Consider the following 12,529-nt stretch of genomic DNA (forward strand, 5'->3'; position numbering starts at 1 on the left):
TTCAAAATTTGGGTGTTGTGTGATGGTTAGAGAGTACCTTTCATCAAGAACTTCTTGAATTGGTGGTTCAATAAACTCACTATCTATACCAGTCTCTACTTCATTGGAGTGTAGATTCCCATCATTGTTTTCATCCCTTACAACTTCCTTTGTTTGTGCATCTTCCTCCTTTGTTTTTGCATCTTCCTCTTCTTCCATGTGTGAGGTTGGAAAGTTTTCTAATTCATTGGAGTATAAACTCATTTGATTGATTTCCTCACTTTCTTCTATTGAATCTTGCATTATGTCTCTTGGAAAGGAATTTGCTTGTTCCTCTTCCTGGGACTTGATAATCGACTGCACATGTTTCTCTACATTTTTGACACTCGTCTTTATATCATGTATGAATTCTTTCATGAGAAGCTCAATATCTGATGGTACTTGAGATGAATAAGGAGATGGTGGCTCTTGATATGAATAAGAAGGAGATGATGATTCTTGATAAGAGTAAAAAGATGATGGTTCTTGGTATGAATAGGGAGATAGTGGCTCTTGATATGGGTAAAAAGATGATGTTCTTGATATGGGTAGAGATGTGGTGGTTTTTGGTATGAATATGGAGGTGGTGGTTCTTGATATGAATATGGAGATAGTGGTTCTTGATAGTTGAACCATGGAAAACTGAAGTTTCTTTGGTTTTAACTTTTCCAACCAAAAGTTGGGTAGTTCCCCTATTCATAATAATATGAATCACTCCTTGGGTGTGAGTAGTAACCTATGTGATCTCTCTCTATTATTTTTCCTTAGCACAAAATACCAAACAAAATTAAACGCACCATGTGGTAAACAGGCAAGCAAAGAAGAAAGAACATAAAGGAAATTTAAACTCAATAAATAAATAGGAAGAATAAAACAACTAAGGGGACACCAAATTTAATTTCAGAAATTAAGAGAAAAGAAAAAAATAATGGTTTAATTGAATAAATCAAAATAATTTTTTTTTTCGAAAATACTAAAGCAAAATTTAAATAAAATTAAAACTAAAACGCCTAATCTAAGAAATCAAACAACTCATAGTTGTCAATCACAATCAATCCCCGGCAACGGCACCAAAAACTTGGTGCGGTAATTTATAACCCACAAACTAACCGGCAAGTGCACCAGGTCGTACCAAGTAATACCTCAGGTGAGTGAGGGTCGATACCACGAGGATTGATGGATTAAGAAACAATGGTTGATTAATTTACTTAGTTAGGCAAACAGAAAATAATGTTTGAGTGTTCAAAGACATTAAACAATATAAAGAATATTAAAGAAAGGCAAGTAAATAAGTTGGGAATATATATGGATAAATAGTTAAGGCTTCAGAGTTATCTATTTTCTGGATTGACTTTTCTTATTAATTGATTTTAATCATGTAAGATTTAATTCATGGCAACTTTATGTGACTAGACCATAATTCCTTAGACCTTTCTAGTCTCCTCTAAAATTCATCAACAGCCAATTCCTTGGTCAATTAATTCCAATTAGGGGGTGAAGTTTAATTCTAGTTATATGCCACAGAAATCCTAATTACCCAAATATAAAAGGATTATATGTCACGTATCCCATTAAATCCAGATAATTAAAACTTAGGAGAAATTGTTTTCAAGCTGTTGTTCAATTAAAGAGCTTTTCCAAGTTATACAAGAACGCAATTAGAAAGGGGGTCATACTTCCGTTCCACCCAAATTCATAAAATAAAGGATGAAAACAATTCTTAAATATAAATCAAGACATGGATTAAAATAGGAAAACAATAAAATCAATCCATACAATAGACAAAGCTCCTAACTTTAACAGTGGAGGTTTAGTTGCTCCTGGTTCAGAGAAAATAAGGATTGTAAATTTTGAACAGGAATGGAATAACGTTTTGTTGGAATCCCCCTGTTGGAATTCCTTTTTATATCTAATCCTAATTAATTTAAAATCTATCTTCTAAAACTAAAATAATATATTTTCCTATTTTTAAAATAAAATAAAGTTTTTAAATTAGAATTAATTAAAGCAATCATCATGTCTTCAATTTCATGGATGGGGACCACTTGCTTCGTAGGGTCCACGCTTAACTTGGAGTGGGCATAACCAATCTTGTGTGAATCTCCCTTGAGTCTCTGCTATCCTCTGGCTCTAGTCTGTGTTTCTGGGCCGAAAACTGGGTCAAAACTCGGCCTAAAATCGCCCCCAGTGTTTTCTGCAAATTCTGCATGTCGCGCATGTCATGCGTACGCATCAGTCACACGTACGCGTCGATGGCCTCTTTTGCGTGTCACGCGTACGCGTTAGGTACGCGCACGCTGATGATTGGATTTTCTATCGGTAAAGAAATTCACAAAAATAATCGCGTTGTAAGTATAGTTTCTAAACCAACAGAGAATCCTTTCGTACAAAAGTTTGGTTGTCACAAGTAACAAAACCCAATAAAATTTATAACCGAAGTATTTAAACCTCGGGTCGTCTCTCAAGGAATTGCAGGGAGGTGTATTTATTATTGGTTATGAGTTTTTTGGGAAATTTGGAGTTTGGGCAATGGGCACAAGCATATGATTGTAAATTAAAGCAATGAAAATTAACAAGAGATTTTATGTAATTAAAATAAAAAGCCTTGAATGAAAGAATGATTAATTGGAAGTCCTATCCTTGTTGGAATTCTCTCAAGTGTAGTATAAAGAGGTTGTTGTTTTCACTTAATTAACCCTTACTAAATAAAGGAATTTCAAGTGATTGAGCTAACTCTTATTTGCAAATCCTAGTCCTCTCCCTTGGGAAGGTCTAGCGTTAGTAAATAGAGAATTAGCCAACAACTTCCAATTTAACTATCCACTTGAGCATTCCAACTCAAGTGTCTTCTCTTAATCAATTCATCAATTAAAGCTAAGAATGTAAAAAGCTAAATTAAAATCATAAATCTGGAATACCTCAAATTGCATTTAAACATAAATTCAAATCTAACATGAAGAGTTCATAAGCCAATTTTGGTAACATAAATAATTACCAAGTGAAATAGAGCAACTAAAGTAATAGAGTAAATAAAAGTAGATAAGAGAAACTAAATTTAAAAGAAGATAGAACCTGGAATGTAGAAGAAGTAAACCTAACCTTTAAGAGAAATCCTAATCCTAAATCGTAAGAGAGAGGAGAGAGCCTCTCTCTCTAAAACTACATCAAAAACCTAAAGTTATGAATAATGAATGTTGTATCAATGAATGGATTGATTCCCTCACTTTATAGCCTCTAATCTATGTTTTCTGGGCCGAAAACTGGGTCAGAAACAGCCCAGAAATTGCCCCCAATATTTTCTATTAATTCTGCAGATCGTGCAGGTAACGCGTACGCGTCGTCCATGCGTGCGCGTCATTCAGCAATTTTCCTTGTCACATGTACGCGTCGTCCACGTGTTCGCGTCATTTGTGCAGACTCCAATCCACGCGTACGCGTCAGGCACGTGCACGCGTCGCTGTAGTTTTCTCCATTCCACGCGCTCACGTGAGCCATGCGCACGTGTCGGTGTTCACTGGTCATCTCCTTAGTTTCTTGTGTTCCTTCCATTTTTGTAAGCTTCCTCTCCATTCTCTAAGCCATTCCTGCCCTATAAAGCCTGAAACACTTAACACATAGATCACGGTATCGAATGGTATAAAGAAAAATTAAAATATACTAATTAAAGATCTCTAGGAAGCAAGTTTTCAATCATAAAACAATACTAGGAAGGAAAATGTAAAATCATGCAATTAGTATGAATAAGTGGGTGAAGACTTGATGAAACCACTCAATTAAACACAAGATAAACTATAAAATAGTGGTTTATCAACCTCCCCACACTTAGACATTAGCATCTCCTCATGCTTAGCTTAAGGAGATAAAGTAAATGAGTAGGGAAAAGTAAGACTCATGCAATGCAATGCAACCTATGTATATGAATGCAACTATATGCTAAAATGATTTTGCCTATTTGGTTAAAAATAGATAAGTTCTTCAAACATAAATACGTTAAATATCATTAATTAAAATTCATACATTAAAAGCAATTAAACTTGTAAGAAGATAGCTCATAAAAGCAGGGAACACAGAATCAAGCATTGAACTCTTACTGATGGTGTATATGCACTCTAGTCACTCTAGTGTATAGGGTAATCACTCTGCTCTTCTCTAATCATGCTTTCTAAACCTTGTTCTTCACCTAACCAATCAATAAGTATTTAATGTACCAATGCAAACATCATGAGGTCTTTTTAAGGTTGTAATGGGGCCAAGGTAAATGTGAGGGTATATATATGGCTAAGTGAGCTATAAATTGAATCCTTGACTAACCTAAGCTCTTACCTATACATACACTCTATACTTTTAAATTCATGCCTAGTTACCCAAAGTTTTCCCACTTTTGTATTACATACTCATGCATCAACTCTTCTTTTAACTTGTATCGCATGTGTAGGTACCCAAATTCCCAATATTTTATCATTTGAACACTGTACACTTTCATTAACCCAAGTACCCACAGTTTCCCCACACTTAGTTAACACACTATCTTAAGCTAACCAAAGATTCAATTGGGGTATTTAATTTGTTTTTCTGCTTAAGGCTAGTGATGTGGTAAAATATAGAACAAGGGGGATAAAAAGGCTCAAGGTGGCTAACAAGGGTGACATAAAAGGGTAGGCTGTTTGGGGTAAGTGAGCAAAAACAAGTAATGGCCTCAATCATATGCAAGCATGTAAATACACTAAATAGTGGACATATAGAATGGAACAAAGTAAAGATCACAATTATAGAGAAGGAAACACACAAGAATAAAATATTATAGTTAAATAATGTAACCATGTAATTAAGCTCAAATCTCATGGGTTGTGTTTTCTAGCTTTAAACTATGTTCCAATTTACAATCTTCAAATAATTTTAACACAAAAATTTTAATTTAAATTAGTGAAATATTATAAAATAGAGTCTTGAAAAGAATTTATTACTTTAACCAAGTAGTAACTAAATGCATAAACATGCAATTAAACATGCAAATACAACAATGAACTAACAAATAAAGTAATATATTGGTGTTGAGAAGAAAATAACTAACACATGGAGACTGGTATCGACCTCCCCACACTTAAAGGTTGCACCATCCTCGGTGCATACTGAGATGTGCAAGTGGACGGGTGGCTCTGCAGCTAGTGCTCTTTTTGTTCCTTTCCTTGCCGGTGGTTTGGGAGTAGCTTTCTCTTTACCCTTCTTGGTGGCCATCCTGAAAAGGGAAAAAGAAAGTTACTTTTAAAGCTAAGGGTTAGAGCAAGGAAGGGGATGGTACAAGTGATAATTAATGCACAGTAAAGAAGGATGTCGTTAACACATGGTCGCGACTACATGTGAGAAGTTCCTCAATGAAAATATAGCAAGTGAATGTGATGGCAAGTAGATGCAAGATGTTTATTGGCATGCTGGCAAAGGCATGTGTAGCATAGATCAAGCATTAAATGCCCAATTTGATTACCAACTCTTTCAAACTAACAACTTGTTTGTATTGACAATTATTTTTAATGAATTATATATAAAAAGGGGTTTTGTGAAAAACAGACATTAGAGTAGAAGAATAAAATAATTAAATATGCACAATGCCATACGGACTTTTTCACAAACACTTAGCATGCATGGTAAATATGTTATGGAAAGTATTGAATTTGAATATGCAAATAACCCTAAAATAATTAATAATTGTCAAATAACTTCTAAACAATCCACAAGCAATTATAGAAGAAAATAATCACCCAATTAAATTTCTAACACCAATTAAAAGAATAAAAAGGAAAAGAAGGAAAACGTAGATAATGAAAGTAAAAAAGAAAAAGAAGAAAACATAAATAAAAATAATGGAAAAGTAAAAAGTGAAGAAAGAAAGAAAAGAATCTTGATAATGAAAGTGAAAAATAAGGTTGGAGAAAGTAAAAAAAATTAGAAAGAATAAAGAAGGAAGAAGAGAGAAGAAAGAAATAAGAACGGATAAGAAAAATTAGGATTTGGGGAAGAAAAGATATGATATCTGGCGCTGATCTGGATAAGCTGTGCGTCGCATATGACGCGGACGCATGGTTCATGATTTCGCGTGATTGGCGTTATTTTCAGATGATGCGGACGCGTAGATCACGCGTTCGCGTGAAGTGATTTATGCTATTGGCGCGGGTGCAGCCTCGCGCACGCACAACTTTCTGTTTTGTTCGCATAATGCCAAAAATTAGGGTGACGCGTGTGCGTGGGTGACGCGCACGCGTGAATGGCCATATTTTGAAAAACGACACGGACGCGTGGGGCACGCGTTCGCGTGGTAGGGCTTGTGCTTCTAGCACCATTCCAGCCCCACTCCATCAAAACTCTCTGCCAGAGAAGAGAAAAGGGAAGACAAAATCTTCCACCTCCAAGTCATGGGAGATGGAGAGATTCATGTAAAGGATCTATAGCTCAGTGGTAGAACATTTGACTGCAAATCAAGAGATCCCTGAGATACCTCAGGGGATACATTTTCCCCCACACAATTATTGGGAGCAACTAAGGATAGGAGCACCAAAATCACTAGGGATTAAGCAACAAAGACAAGGAAGAGACATAGAAGAGCTCAAGGACATCATTGGTTCCTCAAGGAGAAAATGCCACCATCATTAAAGTGGACTCATTCCTTGTTCTTAAACTTTCTGTTTTTCATTTTCTTATGTTAAATGTTTATCTATGTTTGTGTCTTTATTACATGATCATTAGTGTCTAAGTGTCTATGCCTTAAAGTAGTGAATATGAATCCATCACCTCTCTTAAATGGAAAAATGTTTTAATTACAAAAGAACAAGAAGTACATGAGTTTCGAACTTATCCTTGAACTTAGTTTAATTATTTTGATGTGGAGACAATACTTTTTGTTTTCTGAATGAATGCTTGAACAGTGCATATGTCTTTTGAAGTTGGTGTTTTAGAATGTTAAATATGTTGGCTCTTGAAAGAATGATGAATAGGAGACATGTTATTTGATAATCTGAAAAATCATAAAAATGATTCTTGAAGCAAGAAAAAGCAGTGAATACAAAAGCTTGCAGAAAAAAAAAGAGAAAAAAAATGGCGAAAAAAAAAGAGAAAAAGAAAAAGCAAGCAGAAAAAGCCAAAAGCTCTTAAAACCAAAAGGCAAGAGCAAAAAGCCAATAACCCTTAAAACCAAAAGGCAAGGGTAAATAAAAAGGATCCCAAGGCTTTGTGCATCAGTGGATAGGAGGGCCTAAAGGAATAAAATCCTAGCCTAAGCGGCTAAACCAAGTTGTCCCTAACCATGTGCTTGTGGCGTGAAGGTGTCAAGTGAAAACTTGAGACTGAGCGGTTAAAGTCAAGGTCCAAAGCAAAAACATAGTGTGCTTAAGAACCCTGGACACCTCTAATTGGGGACTTTAGCAAAGCTGAGTCACAATCTGAAAAGGTTCACCCAATTATGTGTCTGTGGCATTTATGTATCCGGTGGTAATACTGAAAAACAAAGTGCTTAGGGCCACGGCCAAGACTCATAAAGTAGCTGTGTTCAAGAATCAACATACTAAACTAGGAGAATCAATAACACTATCTGAACTCTGAGTTCCTATAGATGCCAATCATTCTGAACCTCAATGGATAAAATGAGATGCCAAAACTATTCAAGAGGCAAAAAGCTACAAGTCCCGCTCATCTGACTGGAGCTATGGTTCATTGATAGTTTGGAATTTATAGTATATTCTTTTCTTTTTATCCTATTTGATTTTCAGTTGCTTGGGGACAAGCAACAATTTAAGTTTGGTGTTGTGATGAGCGGATAATTTATACGCTTTTTGGCATTGTTTTTAGTATGTTTTTAGTAGGATCTAGTTACTTTTAGGGATGTTTTTATTAGTTTTTATGTTAAATTCACATTTCTGAACTTTACTATGAGTTTGTATGTTTTTCTATGATTTCAGGTATTTTCTGGCTGAAATTGAAGGACTTGAGCAAAAATCAGATTCAGAGGTTGAAGAAGGACTGCTGATGCTGTTGGATTCTGACCTCCCTGAACTCAAAGTGTATTTTCTGGAGCTACAGAACTCAAAATGGCGTGCTTCCAATTGCGTTGGAAAGTAGACATCCAGGGCTTTCCAGCAATATATAATAGTTTATACTTTGTCCGAGTTTAGATGACGTAAAAGGGCGTTGAACGCCAGTTCTACGCTGCAGTCTGGAGTTAAACGCCAGAAACACGTCACGAACCAGAGTTGAACGCCAAAAACACGTTACAACTTGGCGTTCAACTCCAAAAGAAGCCTCTGCACGTGGAAAGCTAAAGCTCAGCCCAAGAAAACACCAAGTGGACCCCGTAAGTGGATTTATGCATCAATTACTTACTTCTGTAAACCCTAGTAGCTAGTTTAGTATAAATAGGACTTTTTACTATTGTATTAGACATCCTGGATTGTATTTTTGATCCTGTGATCACGTTTTGGGGGCTGGCCTCTCGGCCATGCCTGAACCTTTCACTTATATATTTTCAACGGTAGAGTTTCTACACTCCATAGATTAAGGTGTGAAGCTCTGCTGTTCCTCATGAATTAATGCAAAGTACTACTGTTTTCTATTCAATTCAACTTATTCCGCTTCTAAGATATCCATTCGCACCCAAGAACATGATGAATGTGATGATTATGTGACGCTCATCATCATTCTCACTTATGAACGCGTGCCTGACAAACACTTCCGTTCTACATGCAACCAAGCTAGAATGAGTATCTCTTAGATATCTAATACAGGGGACCGAGTCCGAGTTATTAGTATCTTCGTGGTATAAGTTAGAACAAATAGATGGCAATTCCTGAGATCTGGAAAGTCTAAACCTTCTCCGTGGTATTCCGAGTAGGATCTGAGAAGGGATGGCTGTGACGAACTTCAAACTCGCGAGTGCTGGGCGTAGTGACAGACGCAAAAGGATAGTAAATCCTATTCCAGTATGATCGAGAACCTCCAGATGATTAGCCATGCAGTGACAGCGCATTTGGACCATTTTCACAGAGAGGATGGGATGTAGCCATTGACAACGGTGATGCCCTTACAGAAAGCTTTCCATGGAAAGGAGTAGGACTGATTGGATGAAGACAGCAGGAAAGCAGAAGTTCAGAAGAACGAAGGCCTCTCTATACGCTTATCTGAAATTCTCACCAATGAATTGCATAAGTATTTCAATCTTTATTTTCCATTTATTTATTATTATTCAAAAACTTTATAACCATTTGATATCCGCTTGACTGAGATTTACAAGGTGACCGTAGCTTGCTTCATACCAACAATCTCCGTGGGATCGACCCTTACTCACGTAAGGTTTATTACTTGGACGACCCAGTGCACTTGCTGGTTAGTTGTGCGAAGTTGTGAAGTTATGTTTGGACCATGGTATTGTGCACCAGTTGTGGCGCCATTGCCAGGGAGAGAATGAACAACAAATTTTACAACCTCAGAGTAACAATTTCGCATACCAAGTTTTTGGCGCCGTTGCCGGGGATTGTTCGAGTTTGGACAGCTGACGGTTCATCATGTTGCTCAGATTTGGTAATTTTCTTCTTATTTTGTTTTCAAAAAGTTTTCAAAAATCTTTCAAAAAAAAATTTTTTTCCTTTATTTTCGAAAAAAAAATTTTAAATCTTTTCAAAAATATATTTTTCTTCAGAATTTTTAAGAATGAATTCTAGAGTTTCATCAAGCATGTTGAAGCCTGGTTGGCTGTAGAGCCATGTCTAAATTCTTTTGGACTGAGGCCTCCACATGTTAGGGAATTGCTTGTACTGCTGAAGCTTGGCTGGCTATTAAGCCATGTCTAACCCTTGGATTGGAGCTTTAGACTAACATTGAAAGATTCCTAGAATTCATATTTAAAATTTTGAAATCCTTATTTTCCTTTTTCAAATTAATTTTCGAAAAATACCAAAAAAAAAATGAGAAAATCATAAAAATCAAAAAAATATTTCATGCATAAAAATCAATTTTAAGTTTGGTGTCAATTGCACGTTTTAAAGTCTGCATAAAATTTTCGAAAAATTCATGCATTCATAGTGTTCTTCATGATTTTCAAGTTGTTCTTGGTAAGTCTTCTTTTTTGATCTTGATGTTTTCTTGTTTTGTGTCTTTTCTTGTTTTTCATGTGCATTTTTGCATTCATAGTGTCTGAACATGAAAGATTTCTAAGTTTGGTGTCTTACATGTTTTCTTTGCATTGAAAATTTTTCAAAAATATGTTCTTGATGTTCATCATGATCTTCAAAGTGTTCTTGGTGTTCATCTTGACATTCATAGCATTCTTGCATGCATTCATTGTTTTGATCCATAACTTTCATGCATTGAGTCTTTTTCATGTTTTTCTCTTTCATCATTAAAAATTCAAAAATAAAAAAAATATCTTTCCCTTTTTCACTCATAAATTTCAAAAATTTGGATTGACTTTTTCAAAAATTTTTAAAATCTAGTTGTTCTTATGAGTCAAATCAAATTTTCAATTTAAAAATCTTATCTTTTTTAAAATCTTTTTCAAAAATCAAATCTTTTTCATTTTTCTTATTTATTTTCGAAAATTTTAAAAATATTTTTCAAAAATCTTTTCTTAATTTTACCTTATAATTTTCGAAAATATTCTCATTAATTAATGTTTTGATTGAAAAATTTCAAGTTTGTTACTTGCTTGTCAAGAAAGATTCAAACTTTAAGTTCTAGAATCATATCTTGTGATTTCTTGTGAGTCAAGTCATTAATTATGATTTTAAAAATCAAATCTTTTTCAAAACTAATTTCAATCATATCTTTTCAAAAATATATTTTTATCTTATCTTTTTCAAAATCATATCTTTTTAATCATATCTTTTTAAAACAAATCTTTTCCAAAAAATTTGATTTTAAAATACCTTCTCTAACTTCTTATCTTGTCATCTTTTCAAAATTTATTTTCAAATCTTTCTCAACTAACTAACTAACTTTTTGTTTGTTTCTTATCTTTTTCAAAACTACCTAACTAACTCTCTCTCTCTCTCTAATTTTCGAAAATATCTCCCTCTTTTTCAAAAATTCTTTTTAATTAACTAATTGTTTCAATTTTTAATTTTAACTTGATTTCATTCCTAATTTTCGAAAATCACTAACCCCTTTTCAAAATTTTATTTTCGAAAATCCTCTTTCTCTCTCATCTCCTTCTATTTATTTATTCATCTACTAACACTTCATCTCACACAAATTCGAACCCCCTCTTCCATCTGTGTTCGAATTTTCTCTTCTTCCTTTCTTTACATTACATTCTTTTCTTCTTCTACTCACACAGGGGAACCCCTATACCAGGGTAAAAAGGATTCCTATTATTATTTTTCTGTTCCCTTCTTTTTCATATGAGCAGGAGCAAGGACAAGAACATTCTTGTTGAAGTAGACCTTGAACCTGAAAGGACTCTGAAGAGGAAACTAAGAGAAGCTAAAATACAACAATCCAGAGACAACCTTACAGGAATTTTTGAAAAGGAAGAGGATATGGCAGCCGAAAATAATAATAATGCAAGGAGGATGCTTGGTGACTTTACTGCACCTAATTCCAATTTACATGGAAGAAGCATCTCCATCCCTACCATTGGAGCAAACAATTTTGAGCTTAAACCTCAATTAGTTTCTCTGATGCAACAAAACTGCAAGTTTCATGGACTTCCATCTGAAGATCCTTTTCAGTTCTTAACTGAATTTTTGCAGATCTGTGATACTGTTAAGACTAATGGAGTAGATCCTGAAGTCTACAGGCTCATGCTTTTCCCTTTTGCTGTAAGAGACAGAGCTAGAGTGTGGTTGGACTCTCATCCCAAAGATAGCCTGAACTCTTGAGATAAGCTGGTCACGGCTTTCTTAGCCAAGTTCTTTCCTCCTCAAAAGCTGAGCAAGCTTAGAGTGGATGTTCAAACCTTCAGACAGAAAGAAGACGAATCCCTCTATGAAGCTTGGGATAGATACAAGGAACTGACCAAAAAGTGTCCTTCTGACATGCTTTCAGAATGGACCATCCTGGATATATTCTATGATGGTCTGTCTGAATTAGCTAAGATGTCATTGGATACTTCTGCAGGTGGATCCATTCACCTAAAGAAAACGCCTGCAGAAGCTCAAGAACTCATTGACATGGTTGCTAATAACCAGTTCATGTACACTTCTGAGTGGAATCCTGTGGGTAATGGGACGCCTCAGAAGAAGGGAGTTCTTGAAATTGATACTCTGAATGCCATATTGGCTCAGAAAAAAATATTGACTCATCAAGTCAATATGATTTCTCAGAGTCTGAATGGAATGTAAGCTGCATCCAACAGTACTCAAGAGGCATCTTCTGAAGAAGAAGCTTATGATCCTGAAAACCCTGCAATAGCAGAGGTGAATTATATGGGTGAACCTTATGGAAACACCTATAACCCCTCATGGAGAAATCATCCAAATCTCTCATGGAAGGATCAAAAGCCTCAACAAGGCTTTAATAATGGTGGAAGAAA

The 12,529-nt window shown here is 35.2% G+C and overlaps 1 non-coding gene across 1 annotated transcript; it reads right to left on the minus strand.

The window, feature by feature from the left end:
• Positions 1-11,930: 11,930 nt before the first annotated feature.
• Positions 11,931-12,038, minus strand: LOC148581447 (small nucleolar RNA R71). Its single transcript, XR_015896384.1, has one exon. It is a non-coding gene; the product is annotated as a small nucleolar RNA R71 (small nucleolar RNA).
• Between the last annotated feature and the right edge of the window lie 491 nt (positions 12,039-12,529).

The sequence above is a fragment of the Arachis ipaensis genome, chromosome B10, assembly GCF_059453495.1.
Source record: "Arachis ipaensis isolate K30076 ecotype BB chromosome B10, ASM5945349v1, whole genome shotgun sequence".
Lineage (NCBI taxonomy): Eukaryota > Viridiplantae > Streptophyta > Magnoliopsida > Fabales > Fabaceae > Arachis > Arachis ipaensis.